This window comes from Doryrhamphus excisus, linkage group LG10 (assembly GCF_037039965.1).
Source record: "Doryrhamphus excisus strain RoL-2023G ecotype Guam linkage group LG10, RoL_Dexc_Guam_v1.1, whole genome shotgun sequence".
In the NCBI taxonomy this organism is placed as follows: domain Eukaryota; kingdom Metazoa; phylum Chordata; class Actinopteri; order Syngnathiformes; family Syngnathidae; genus Doryrhamphus; species Doryrhamphus excisus.
The window spans coordinates 8,808,117-8,823,884 of NC_136366.1; the positions used below are offsets into that span (position 1 = coordinate 8,808,117).

At 41.3% G+C, this 15,768-nt stretch overlaps 1 protein-coding gene across 1 annotated transcript in view; it reads right to left on the reverse strand.

The window, feature by feature from the left end:
* Positions 1–15,768, reverse strand: part of hcn1 (hyperpolarization activated cyclic nucleotide-gated potassium channel 1) — a 67,966-nt gene that overhangs the window by 33,479 nt on the left and 18,719 nt on the right. The window lies entirely within an intron of this gene.

A 15,768-nucleotide genomic window follows, 5' to 3' on the forward strand; every position in this document is an offset into this window, starting at 1 on the left:
GTCGAGAGATAAAACGAGGAGTCGGTTAGATGGCAAAACCACGCATGGACATTTTAAGAATCACAAATACAGAAGAATAAAATATTCACAGATGCAGACAAAATGGACTCGTTTTGCCACCTGAGAATTCGGTCGCCGTTGGTGAGTTTGTGCTGCATTCGCAGATGTCGAGCTGTGCATAATTCAACATGGCCGCACTCCAAAACAAACTGGCTCGAAGAAACACACATGGAGGACCACTTACGGTACTGTCCAGAAGAAAGCTAGCCCACTATAGGCTGGGTTTCTTTAGTAATGCTATAATGAGCATTAGTGACAGGGCTCAATTCTAATAAAAAAAAAAACAAAAATAGGGGAACATTTTTTTTTGTCAAGGATGGTCGATAATATTGGGTCACAGATAATATTGTCCTGAAATCAGCATAAAAAATTTTTTTTTAGTTTTTATGGAAAATGAAAAACGATATTAAACGCTGAATAAATGAACATTGATTTTGACTAGGATGACGCCACAGTTTGTTGACGTAGCTCCTCATGTTTTATATATACTGCATATTTATTGTTCAAAAAACACAATAAATCACATCTCGTCAGATGCTAATCCTGATGAAATTTTGAAATTGTCAGAAATTACGTTTGAACGTAACAATACGATGGCCGCAGGATTGCCAAGGCAGAAATAGAAATTTACCAATAGAAATGTAGTATTATGGTTATATTCACGTTATATTCACGTACCCGAGTCTGTCATTAGCATAATTGTCCAATTACTTCATTCCAGGTTAGCGATTCCATAATTCCTCCAAGTTAATTTCTTTAAAGGATGGTCAATGATATCGGGTCATCGATAATATCGTCCTGAAATCAGCATAAAAATATGATATTTTACGGAAAATGAAAAACGATATTAAACAAACGTTGAATAAATGAACATTTTAACCAGGATGACGCCACAGTTTGTTGACGTAGCTCCTCACATTAGCCTCGCTTTGTTATGTTTTATACATACTGTATATTTATTCTTCAAAAAACACAATAAATCACATCTTGTTAGATGCTAATCCTGATGACTACATTTTGAAATAGTACAATAACTGTCAGAAATGACGTTTGAACGTAACAATACGACGGCCGCAGGATCGCCAAGGCGGGACATTTACGAATAGAAATGTGAAGTGGTTATATTTACATACCCCGAGTCTGTCATTAGCATAATTGCCCAATTACTTCATTCCAGGTTAGCGATTCCATAATTCCTCCAAGTTAATTTCTTTTAGTTAAAAATGAGTAGCGATAGTCGCTGATTGGTGAGTTCGGGTAATAAACCCGTCGCATTTGGCGATTCGCAGAATGAAATATTTTGGGCTAATTGCCGCCTATTTTTAAGTTAATGGTTTCCCTCCCCCCCCCCCCTCTAAGCACCTATTCTAATTAATCAGGAGTGAAATGACTGATTAATTGGGCCTATTTCGTGGGTTAGCTTGCGGGATTTTACGTTCACATCAGGAACGGTAAGAAGATAATTCACATGAAACGATAAGTGGAATTTTCAGAGTAAAATAAAGCAATTATAAAGATTTAATACAGAGCCGGACTATTAAGTTTAACTGTCGAGGGGGCGCAATTTTATTAATATTAATATTTTTAATGTTTTCCAAGGATCTACCACGCAAACGGGAGCATTTCTTATATAAATGGGGTGAACTAGCTTGCGTTTGATGCGTGTTTTTCTCATGTCAAGTTTTCAAAAACATTAAAAAGAGGTTCCGAATTTTAAGATGTTTTGTTTTGTTACACTGATGTTTTGTTAAATCAAATACTTCTTAAGATGAGACAGGCGCACGTTTCCGTCGGCACGATGTAACCCATGTGCCAGATTGTCACCAGTTGAATAACTTTCAAAATAATGCAATATTAACTCTATTATTTCAATGTTTATGTGCTTAGATAGCACGTTAGCGTGCACACACAGGCTACTTTTCTAATTCTATGTAGCCCGGAAGCTGATCCCGGAAACGTATGCAAAATCTGAGGCGCAAATGCGGCCAGGCCAGGTGTTTTTAAAGGCCCTTTGAATGGCCCCATCCCTCCGCCATGGTCCATTGTGACTATCCTGTAACCTTTCGGCACAAAGGACAGCGATCACACACACACACACACACACACACACACACAACTAAAGAGATGAGAGAACAAGAGGCTGGGCTGATGCTCAGATCCCTCCATGGTTCAACTCCTCCGTTGGGAGATACAGTGCGCTGCCCTGGAAGGCTAAAATTAGCCACTAGCATATGCCGGAGAATGGCTGTCTCAACGCACGCTGAATCTCTTCTTCTGCTGCCGTCGTCTTTATTCTTAATTTAGCAGAAGTCTCTCTCTCTCTTTCTCTCTCTCGCCTTTCTTGCTTCGTTTCCCACCCCACATTTGTCACTCAACGGCTGATAAGAAAATAAAAGGTAAATATCCCTGATGGTCTGTAATAGAAATAAAATCACATTTGCATAATTTAAAAAAATCCTAAACAACATAAACAGGTTTCAAAGTGGACATTTTATTAGCGTAAAAATTGTTTATTCACCTTTTTGTTTATTCAAGTTATTTTTTTTCAAGTTTAAGTTCAAGTTTCATACCACCCAGCGCACAGACTGTTTGCCCTCCTACCCTCAGGGAGGCGCTATAGGAGTTTACGGACAAGAACCACCAGGTTCAGGAACAGCTTTGTCCCCAACAGCTGTCTCCTTGCTGAACTCTGCCCCCCATTGCCCACCCCTTCCACTACTTACATCCCCCCGCTGATCTATGCCCACCCCCATCACTTCATTGCACTATTGTACATATTACTGTAATATCTTGTTGCATTCATAGATCATACTGTTTATAATTTATATAATCTGCATAACCATACTCTAGTCACTAGTCACTGCAATACTGTACATATTACTATTATTATATATTGTCATATCCATACTGTTTATAATCTGTATAATCTACAATAGCCATATTATAGTCATTTATATCCCTGTACATATCCTCACTGTATTATAGTCATAGTCTGTTATAGTTTTTTTACATAGATCTGTCTACATTTACATACTACTATGGTACTTATAAAATTGCACTTCTGGTTGGATGCTAACTGCATTTTGTTGCCCTGTACCAGTGACATGAGCAATAACAATAAAGTTGAATCTAATCTAAAAAGTTTCCTTCTAATTGAATGAACATAAAAATGACTTTGGACTTGACTCGACCTGTCTTGTCTTGAGTTGAGATCTGGACTTGCATGTTTTTTACTTCAGATTGGATTAAAGACTTGCAAAACAGTGACTTTTGCTGATGTTCTTTTAGCTACAGTGGCTGTCAAACCCACACATGGAGCTCGTGGATGAGAAACCTACGCCGGTGGTATCGGAAATATCTGATAAGAGAATTACGCTGGAATCGGCGCCGCCCCTAATTTCTTGGCGACTATACAATCTCCTGATCAGGAGGTTTCATCAATCACGATTTGGATTTATTTTGACTTAGTTCAGGGGGATAGAGAGCAAAGTCAGTGCGCCATTTTGGAGGATTTACAGGTCAATAAAAGGTTGCATATGCGGTGAATTGAGGATTACTGGCAAACAGATGAAAATGTTTATTCTGTTGTAATGCAAACTCATGCATCAGAAGCCAAAAAAATAAATCTTTTTTTTTTTTTTATAGAATCTTAGTCAAATCGACGTCTCTACGTATAACTCCAGGACAAAGTTCAGGACTGGGGAAAGGAAGTGAGAATAAGCTTCTCTTGCAAAGAAGGTTTTAGCAATTTCCCAAGGATAGTTCCGCTTTGCAACCTCGGGGTCATCCCTCCCCCAGGACATGAAGGGAAGATGTAGAAACTCATTAGCAGTGTGGAATTTGTTTAGCTTGGAATTTCAGAGAGAGAGAGCGGAAGAGAGAAAAGTCGATTAATAAGAGATAGATCTTCATAACAAAAAGGTTTGGATCGGTGGTTGGGTCAAGATTCATTATGATCGGGGGGGGGGGTCTCATTTGCAGCAAAATGCAGACGCCGTAAAAGTGAGAAACAAAGCTATAGAGTTGAAAATGTCAAGAAATGTCCCACTCATTTCCAGTTTCAGACAAAAGCGCGTACAATAGGCCTTCCTTTCTTGCTTCCATTCACAATTTGAAACTGACCAATAATGCTAATTGATAACGCGTACCGATCACACAGCCGAAGGGAGCGAAGGCGTTCAATTAACAGTTGAGTGTCCTAAAGTCGCCGAGTTCCTGATCCCACCAAGGCATCAAAATGACAGCAGGTAAAAAACATCGGCATTAATAGCTGTCTTAGTAGTATTTTAATGAACGCCACAAGATGGCGGTAGCTTGGAATTTTAAGTATCTAGCTGCTTTATCCTCCTCTGCATGCACTATAAAATGTTGCTTGATCTAGTCAGCCATTAGTGTGAGACTCACACTTCCTGCAATGTTGTTTACAATGAAATCCTTACATTGGTTGTGTTGCTGCTGCTGTGTTGTGGCATTTCATTTCATTTCATTTTCTACCGCTTTTCCTCACAAGGGTCGCGGGGGGTGCTGGAGCCTATCCCAGCTGTCTTCGGGTGAGAGGCGGGGTACACCCTGGACTGGTGGCCAGCCAATCATATAGACAAACAACCATTCACACTCAGATTCATACCTATGGACAATTTGGAGTGGCCAATTAACCTAGCATGTTTTTGGAATGTGGGAGGAAACCGGAGTACCCGGAGAAAACCCACGCATGCACGGGGAGAACATGCAAACTCCACACAGAGATGGCCGAGGGTGGAATTGAACCCTGGTCTCCTTGCTGTGAGGTCTGTGCGCTAACCACTCGACCGCCGTGGTGTTGTGGCATATACTTGTTAATAAATTATCAAGTGTCAAGCGAGAGCCATGTTTTACTTTTCACTTTCTCACGAATTCCAAAACATTATTAAAGCTAAATATTGAATTAATTTCCAGAAAATAACAGCCTTGCTCCAATTATCACATACTGCCAATTAGCGTCCCATGCTTTTTGTAGTTTAGGTCAGTGAACGCATCGCACTAAAGGAATTTATGACAATCGTCCTTCAAGGGAACACAATAATAATTCCTGACAACCTTTCTGGATACACAATTTACCCACAATTAAAAATATAATACAATTGCAAAGTGTCAGGCTGTTCTGTGCTCCGCTGTGAATGGCCAGTCTGTGTTTTGGCTAAACGAGGGTTGAAATAGGGTTTAAAACCCTGCAATCAGCAAGCCACTGTTTGTATTACAAGGGCACAGGAGAGGATGGCACAGGACCAAAAACACTAAAGCTCGACATTAACTGAATTTAACGTAGACTCTACACCCCTGCACAGGGGTAGCGACTAGGTGATGCTGACAGGGAGCCAAAAGCACCGCCAATACCTTGGACCGGCATCAGCAAAATATAGGCTTAGTGCGCCCAGCTCCAATTTGACCAGGGGCAAGGGCATAGGTCAGCATAATCCTCTAATACAGCGGAGACAAACAGCCAAGATGTGATGTGATAGCGGCAGAGGGTCACACAACGCTGTGGTCCACTCATCCATCCACCCGGAGAGGCACTCGCTAGCCTAAAAGTGCATCGTCGACGCTTACATATTCAAATCTAAACCTTTCATGTGCACAGACGCCATCCGCAACTGAAGATGCCCAACGACACAACCGATCCGGCAGCAAGTGGAGATCAACAATGCATGATCCAGTACGATACCTGGGCCTACCACAAGGTGAAAAGAACATGCTAAGAGAGATTCAGGGCTCTAAACATCCAATTGCTGAGCGTTGTTTATGCATCTTCAAATTGGACATGAGTGACCTCTGTTTGAGGTTAGTGAGGATTAGTGAGGGACTAATTTGAAGGGATTAAATCCACCACTGGCTATTACATTGAAGGATGACAAAACTGTTTCCAGGAAGAAAGCTGCAATTTCTCCCGCTTAGTGTCAGAGTGTAAATCTTCCTTGGTTTTGCTAAAGGAAAAATGACAGTGTCGATTTGTCTTTTAAAATAAAATAAAAAAAAAAATCAAAATTTTTATATTTTCTCATGGGCTGCACGGCGGTCGAACGGTTAGCACCCAAGCTAGGAGTTCAATTCCACCCTCGGCCATCTGTGTGGTCCAAGTCCAAAACAAACAAAAAGTCTCCTCGGTTGGTTGCGAAAGTACCATCAGTAACTTGGCAGAACTTGTGAAAATCATTGGTGCCTTGGTTAGCATCATTTATCTGTTCCAGAAGGTCAGACTCAATCCAAAACAGACTCTAACCAAGGCAAGTGTAACAAGAAAACGTGTAATAGAAATTCTTAGTAGATTGCAGTATGTTGTAATATATTTTAAAATATTTTCTCATGGGCTGGACGGTGTTCGAGTGGTTAGCGCGCAGGGCTCACAGCTAGGCAACCCGAGTTCAATCCCACCCTCGTGGAGTTTGCATGTTCTCCCCGTACATGCGTGGGTTTTTCTCCAAAAACATGCTAGGTTAATTGGCGACTCCAAATTATCCATAGTTATGACTGTGAGTGTGAATGGTTGTTTGTCTATATGTGCCCTGTGATTGGCTGGCCACCAGTCCAGGGTGTACCTTGCCTTTCGCCTGAACACAGCTGGGATAGGCTCCAGCACCCCCAGCGATCCTCATGAGGATAAGCGTAGAAAATGACTGAATGAATGAATAAAAAACACATTATTCATAGTATATACAGTGAAGAAAATAAGTATTTGAACACCCTGCTATTTTGCTATTTCTCCCACTTAGAAATCATGGAGGGGTCTGAAATTTTCATCGTAGGTGCATGTCCACTGTGAGAGAGATAAACTAAAAAGAAAAATCCAGAAATCACAATGCATGATTTTTTAACAATTTATTTGTGTGATACAGCTGCTAATAAGTATTTGAACACCTGAGAAAATGAATGTTAATATTTGGTACAGTAGCCTTTGTTTGCTATTACAGAGGTCAAACGTTTCCTGTAGTTTTTCACCAGGTTTGCACACACTGCAGGAGGGATCTTGGCCCACTCCTCCACACAGATCTTCTCTAGATCAGTCAGGTTTCTGGGCTGTCGCTGAGAAACACGGAGTTTGAGCTCCCTCCAAAGATTTTCGATTGGGTTCAGGTCTGGAGACTGGCTGGGCCATGCTAGAACCTTGATATGCTTCTTACGGAGCCACTCCTTGGTTTTCCTGGCTGTGTGCTTCGGGTCGTTGTCGTGTTGGAAGACCCAGCCACGACCCATCTTCAATGCTCTGACAGAGGGAAGGAGGTTGTTCCCCAAAATCTCACAATACACGGCCCCAGTCATCCTCTCTTTAATGCAGTGCACTCGTCCTGTCCCATGTGCAGAAAAACACCCCCAAAGCATGATGCTACCACCCCCATGCTTCACAGTAGGGATGGTGTTCTTCGGATTGTACTCTTCATTCTTCTTCCTCCAAACACGCTTATTGGAATTATGACCAAAAAGTTCTATTTTGGTCTCATCTGACCATAAAACTTTCTCCCATGACTCCTCTGTATCATCCAAATGGTCATATGCAAACTTAAGACGGGCCTTGACATGTGCTGGTTTAAGCAGGGGAACCTTTCGTGCCATGCATGATTTCACATCATGACGTCTTAGTGTATTACCTACAGTAACCTTGGAAACGGTGGTCCCAGCTCTTTTCAGGTCATTGACCAAGTCCTGTCGTGTAGTTCTGGGCTGATTCCTCACCTTTCTTAGAATCATTGAGACCCCACGAGGTGATATCTTGCATGGGGCTCCACTCCGATTGAGATTGACCGTCATGTTTAGCTTCTTCCATTTTCTAATGATAGCTCCAACAGTGGACCTTTTTTCACCAAGCTGCTTGGTAATTGCTCCGTAGCCCTTTCCAGCGTTGTGGAGGTGTACAATTTTGTCTCTGGTGTCTTTGGACAGCTCTTTGGTCTTCGCCATGTTACAAGTTAAAGTCTTACTGATTGTATGGGGTGGACAGGTGTCTTTATGCAGCTAACGACCTCAAACAGGTGCATCTGATTCAGGATGATACATGGAGTGCAGATGGACTTCTAATGGGCAGACTAACAGGTCTTTCAGGGTCAGAATTCTAGATGATACACAGGTGTTCAAATACTTATTTGCAGCTGTATCACACAAATAAATTGTTAAAAAATCATGCATTGTGATTTCTGGATTTTTCTTTTTAGTTTATCTCTCTCACAGTGGACATGCACCTACGATGAAAATTTCAGACCCCTCCATGATTTCTAAGTGGGAGAAATAGCAAAATAGCAGGGTGTTCAAATACTTATTTTCTTCACTGTATGGATACTTAATGCATCTTGCATTGTATTCCTACGTTTCCATTACAATAGAACCAGAAGGAAACCTCTATTGAGAATGCAATTACTGTACATGTATGTGTAATATACACTGGAAACCAATATACAGTAGACATTGGAATTGACTGAAGGACACAGGACAAAGTTTTGAAGACCAAGACCACTTCCTGTTTGCTGAAAACCAAAAATCCAGCATGCAAAGCAGTGCTAGTTGATGTATGACACAGATTCAAAGCTCTCCAGGGCAAAGTTCAAACTGCATTTTTGCGGGGATATTGACCAATATTCTTAACATTTGCGCATGTTTATAAATATCAAATATCAACAAATATCCCCTTTCAGAATATTCTGCAATTCAAACTTATCTGATATCTTCTATTTAAAAAGGGACTGTTTGCAAAACAACATTCTTCTCCAGCAGATATCTGCAGCTGTGTGTCGGATGGGTGGCACATTAAGTCTTGACAAAGTCGCCACAAACATGGCATGATAACCTGTGGCAGCACAACACGTGGTGCATTCACAGACATGTGATATTTGCAAAACTGACCCACCATATTAGAATAACTACCACTACCATTTTTGTAGTCAGTGCTTAAAACCAGCCGAGCGCTCCTTTATGTAGACCAGGGGGTTGTCAATCTTTCAGGCGTGATAATTACAGACAATTTTATGTAAACGGATATCAATTTTGGAAATGATTTGATTGAAATGAATCTACTTAGAAATCCCACATTTTGCACGTTATGTCACTCTGCTACTATACACTATTTTCCCCTTTGTTGCATCCGCTTGTGTGTCCGTCAGCAGTTTCCTCATGTTCCTGCACTAAGCACATTGCGCTATACGGCGCCAGCCCCGCTCCCTTGCCCGCTGCCTCACCCAGCTCTGCATCTATTTTGGTCGTGTGAGCGTGATAACCTCAACACTTCTGTTCTGCCTTAATCTGCAGAGCTGCATGGGCGTGAGGCGGCGTCCTCTGGAGGGTGCAGGAAGCCCACGCGGACGACCCCATCCCATCCTCGAGTTGACATTCAGACATTGTGTGGATATACCGCAATGGCGACCAGTGCAAGACATTAGCGTGCTGTGTGACGCCACATGCGTACACTCGTGGGGTGCCAAGTCCTCCACAGGCAAGGAAACACAATATGGAGGTCGTTATTGTAGGCAGCTAATGTATGCACTGGAGGGGCAGCAGGTGAAGCCATTCTATCGATTCGTAGCGGCATGTTTGCTCGCTTGACGTCAGCAAATTCGGCCCACACGGGCTGTCACCTGAGACCGACAAAAGCAAAGAGAGAGAAGACGGCTGAGCGGCGATTTGTGTGGACATATTGTCTCCAAAAGCTGCCAACGGGCCCGAGAACAACTGTTTTCCCACATGACCCATTTTCTCTGCAATTGTTATGCACGTCTGACAGTTTGACAACATCATTCCAGGAAGTGAATTAGCTTTCTCAGGTTTGACGACAGAGAGGGTGGATGCGGGAAAGGAGATAAGGCACTGGAGGGGAGCTTTAAGGCTGAGAATTTAGTCAGATTGTTGTTAAATGGGGACTATCTAACAATGCATTCATTGATATTACCCTATTTTCTGGACTATAAGTCACACTGGATTATAAGTCGCACAATGCCAAAAATGCATAATTAGGTAGAAAAAATCATACATTAGTCGCACTGGAGTATAAGTCGCATTTTTTGCGGGTAATTTATTTTACAAACTACTTGTGTAAGATATGCTAACACAATTGTGCTGCCCTTAATAAGTTGTATTGTTTGGCTGTTGGTTTGGCGACACCTAGTGTACGTAATAATCCACTGCATTTTTGTTGTCTGCTGTTCACCTCGATCCCTCGCCACAAACTTGTCGTTACGGTATACGATCCATTACTCTTTTGCCCTGTAGTCTATATGTCTGTGAGTAACATATAACGTCATTTAAATTGTTTGTCATTAGAAACGTAATTGTACGACTTCGTATCGTTGTATAAGTTTACTAAGTGTGATGCTAGTTGTGGCTAACTTGTAGATCGTAGCTATTATGCTAGCTTTACTCTTATTGTTGATTATTCTTTGTATCATATCGCTGTATGTAATGTATATGGTAATATATATTATATATATGGTATTTGGTGCCGTTGAAGCGCCATTCTGCGGCGGGGTGTCGAACTTGGGAGAAAACTTTATTCTTCTCACAAACATTAACTCACACTCTTCGCTACGTGAAGCATAACCGCACACCTTGCAACCACAACAGGAAGCGCCCACCCCTCCGGGTGGCAACCACTCCCTTATCGATCGTTCCGCGGTGAATTATGTACCCGGTAACCAAGCACTACACTGTGTTTGTTTCTGTACAGTTTTACAGTCTTAGAAGAATTACCCCAGTAAAGGCCAAGAAAAGACAAACCTTGTTCGTTTATTGGAACACTTTCGACTGTTAAGCTAGCTTCCAAGCTTTGCATAAAGAAACGCACTGCAAGGGCAGTATAACAATGGTTATTAGCTACACAAAAAATAAACATGAACAGAAAAGGTGTCCAGTGTTTATATAACATAAACAGTTTTTTCATTTATAAGTCGCTCTGGAGTATAAGTCACAGGAACAGCCAACCTATGAAAAAAAGTGCTTCTTATAGTCCGGAAAATACGGTATTTAACTGTTATTTGGAATGGGAATGAAGATGGAATTCTTGTGGGCAGAGCTGCTGTAGCTCAACGTAATGTTGTCTTCTTTGGACAACAAACGACTTGAGACTGAACCAACAGCGGGTGCGGCAAATGGTGGACTCCATTTTGTCTCAATTGCTTCAAGATGTGATTAATCATACCAATCAATCCTGGTAACTAGTTCTATTTATCAAAACCACAAAGAGGATGGGGTGTTAATTACCGCCTTTGTGTGGAATTTATATAAAACATCAGGAGGTCGCCTACAGCCATCGGCATCTTTTGCATGCCAATATTTATGTCCATGAACTGTATACAAAAATGGATGGAGCTTCTCCGGTGAGTCTTTAATAACTCACTAAATACATTCTAATGTTTTCTTGAGAAGAACTGCTAACTCGTGACTCTGCAAAAGAACTTGAGAAACTCCATCCAGAAAAGGAAATGCTGTTTTTGCAAATATGTCATCAGAGAGAGAAAAGGGGGCAAGATGGTGAGCGTTTTAGCCTAAGTTGTGTTTGTGCTAAGAAGGCAGTCAGGGGAGATTAGTGCCCATGTGAGAGCAGGAGGGATTTGACTGGATTGCACAGGATGACCCGCTGTGCTCATGTTAACATCAGTAAGATGAACCCTTCCCGTCAGGGTTTACAGGCAGGACGCACCCTTTAAAAAAAAAAAGCCTGCGGGGTCCTCTGTGTGATTCTAATCACCCGTACGGAAAAGACAAATAAATTCCCCTTTTCCACTGAACAGCATCTGTGAATAATCAGAGAAATTTCAGGATATATGCTGAGAAATGACTGAAACACCAAACACCGCAATGTTTACGCTGCAAATGTTACTTTACTGTAACGGATTATTAGATTAATCGTAACCACAAACTTCAGATTAATGAACAAAGAAAATAACCATTAGTTGCAGTCCTAAAGGTGTCTTCCATTAATACTTCTACTATGATATGTTTCATTCATGCTGAATGAGCCCAGTTTATAATTTCACTGAAGTCCAGCACTTCATACTTTGCACTTTACTCAGCTCTTACGCGGATGTTTGTGCCATGTGGAAATTTTTTGTCCTGTTATGTCATCTAATCCCTTGCTACTGTTGATTTTTTATGCATTTTTTTGAACAATACAAACAACCACTACAATGAATGTACCCCGCCTCTCACCCCAAGTCAGCTGGGATAGGCTCCAGCATACCCCCCACCACCCAAGAAGGATAAGCGGCATAAAAAAAGACTGGCTGGAGATTGACAAATCCTTGATCTTGTCATCTAATCACGTCCATAATGCGACAACAGCTCATGCAGATCATTATGATCGCAAATTACAAAATGAATAGCATTTGATTGATGTAAACAGCGATCATAGGAGCCATCTTGGCAGATTGATAGAGGCTGCTTGCACACATCAAGCGCAACATTAACTCTCGGTAAGTAAAAACGCTAACAGCTAATAGCTAATTGGTCATTCGCAAGTAAAAGTCATTATCAAAGTAAGCGGTACTACTTGTCGGAATCTTATAATAAAATAACCGAGTCCAGTGTGCGGGTGGTGAGGGTTTTTCGTTGGGGGGGGAGGGTGTTCTGCTTGCATTGCAAAAAATCAGGAGAAAGCCCACCACCTGAAGACCCCTCCCTATAGGCTCTGACACACCACCAACACACCAGCGATCCAAAATAACCCAGATTAGCCTAATCTCCACACTTATCACTTTAGCCCCCCTCTCAAGACTATAGCTGTCATCCATCTGTAGAGTGTACACGATGCGGCCCAGGGTGGGGGTGTGGTGGGGGGGTCTCTCATTGAGTCAACTTTATACAAAACTCAGGATGTGTGGATGGTTAAAATTAAAAATATATACTCCGGTTGCCTGACTGCCAAAAATAAAGCAGCAGCTGCTGGATGACGGAGCAGATGTTGATTTAGTGTGACTGCTGAGGGGCTGCCGAAACACATCCACGCCCCCCAGGCGAGAGAGAGATAGCTCAGGATGGTACGAATTGCATCCTTTAAAAAAAAAAAAAAAAAAAACAATAGATGAATTCTCTTTCCAGAAAATGTTTCTGCTATTGCGTAAGACTTCCAGTGTCCTCTCGCTGTCAACGTTTCTCTGTTTGTCCGTCCGTCTCCCGCTCCTAACTCTGCACACTTGTCTTTTGCAATTGAATGTGAAGTAACCTGAACCGAGGGACAGAATGGCTGTGTAAAAAAAAAAAAAAAAAAAAAAAAAAAAAAAAGTGCTTCTACATGGCTTTCCTCCCAAAGTCCAACAACATGACTGCTGGGGCAACTGGAGACCTTAATGGTCCGTAAGTGTGATTGTGGGGGTACTGGGTTTGTTATTAAAATGTCCATTCTTCATGTTAGGGGACCTTCATATTTGCTGTCTTTGCTGTGAAAGTTGAAGCCCGAGGTTCTACCGTCCAGTCCACTTAAACAGATGATCAACTCTCTTGTGGTGGTTCAGGTGAGTAAACAACAATGGAAGGAAGCGCTGGGTGAACATTTGGCAAAAGGAGAATCTACAGGAGAGAAAGGGGGGAAAAAAAATTGGCTCTCTCAGGCGCCAAGCGTCTGGGATTTTCCGCCCCTCGGGCCAAGAGTGAGTTCCCCACCCCTCAGCTTGGCGAGCGAGAACGCCACTCCGGGCACATCATCGTCACAGAGGCGTGTGTTAAAACACAAGGATGCAGGAAAGGCCTCATTTCTGTCTGCAAGACAAAACTGGACAGGAGGAGCCCACAGAGAGACGTTATATGTGCGATCATTGTGTGCAGGATGAACTGGCTGACTTACTTATGTATGTCTTACTTATGAATTACACGTCAGCGTACTGATGTCTACTCGGCAGTTTGTATGCCTTAAATAATAAACAGCAGGAAGGGAGATGATTGATTAACACGCCTTTACTCCTGCCACACAACAATAGGCCGGCAAAAGTTCATATTTGGAATCGAATAATCGGCGTAATAAGCAGATTACTCTTCTGACTAGCAGCAGCCAGGGGCGTCACTAGGTTCTGAGGACAGTGGGGGGGGGGGGCTTAGCCCCATGAGAGGCATAAGATATGAATGAATGTAGTAGACATTCCAAAAATTCCAAAAACCAAATAAGGAACAAGAACCGGGATATAACTTTCCCACTTTTGGACAGATTTAGTAGAGATACTCAATTGTTTTAGGCCACAATTAAATGTACACAAGTACACACAATCTACACTGCAAAACCGCTGCTCAAGCTCTGCAACCATTCTGTCCAGTGGACAGTGATCAATGATATAATAATCATTATTATATTATTAATTAGCCTTTTATTATTACTATCATCATTATTCTTCTTCTGATTATTACTACTAGTACTAGTAGTAGGCTAGTATTAGCCTGCTTATTGGCTTGCTTATTAGCCTGCTTTTGCCCTATTGAATGAAATTTGTCAGAGATTTTTTTTGTAAAAAAAAATCGATAAAAAAAACATTATTATATTATTAATTAGCCTATTATTACTATCATCATTATTCTTCTTCTGATTATAACTAGTAGTACTACTAGTAGTAGTAGGCTAGTATTAGCCTGCTTATGCCCTATTATATACAATTTGTCAAATATTTTTTCGTTAAAAAAATCTATAAAAAATGTAAAAAAATCATTATTATATTATTAATTATCCTATTATTATTACTATCAGCAAAATTATTCTTCTGATTAGTAATCCTACTACTAGCAGTAGTAGCAGTAGGCTAGTATTAGCCTGCTTATTGGCTTGCTTATTAGCCTGCTTTTGCCCTATTGTGAAATTTGTCAGGTTTTTTTTGTAAAAAAAAAACAAAAAAACAAAACTATATATATAAAAAAAATATCAAATAAAAAAAACAATGAAAATATCAAATTATTTAGGGGGGCTTAAGAACTGCTTTCAGACCCGACTGCAATAACTAAGATTCCATCTTAACAAATGGAATATTGTTCTAGTCAAAGCATAGAAAACCTCCATTTAAGTACGTTTTTTTTAACCCTCTCGACTTGAAATAACACCCCTATAGTCACCTTTACACTTGTATTAACCAATATAACAGACATAAATAATATAGACTCACATGTTAGAATTGACAGCGTACTTCCTGGTGGAAGTAACAATGATTTGCGTGATGGCAGGCATGTTTCACACCCATGTGCTTGTCAATCCCCAAAGGTTGTGTACCAAATTCCGTGGTAAGATGCTTAAATACCATCAAGTTTCAGTCGGTGTTTTGTAAAAACGTGTTGAGCTGAGTAAGAAATTTCAAGTCAATGCAATGCAATAATAGCACAGGCAACACAGCAGCTTTGTCAAATGTTCTCCCTTTTGTGTGCAGCTCCTCTGGAGCTGAAGGGTTCGAATATGCACTACAAGACATTTAATTCAACACTGCGACATGCATGGAAGCAAGTTTTCCTGTCCAGTGCTTCTGAGCACTTGGCTCTACAACAGTGACTTAATGCTACGTCCTCCTCTTCGCTCGTGCATTTTTCATCAAGCTCCACGGGCGTGTTCTTACACTATTACGCCAGTTGGCTGAGCAAGTAAGAGCGGATGACTGCCACGGCTTTCTTTCTCTTGTTGACAAGCACCGCATTTGCATCTTTTCATCCCGCTGACAAGATAAATTGTGAACAGCCACGTTTTCTTTGTGTAATTAGTTTGTGGCCTCAAGCAAAGGTGCAGCAGCTTTTCAGTTT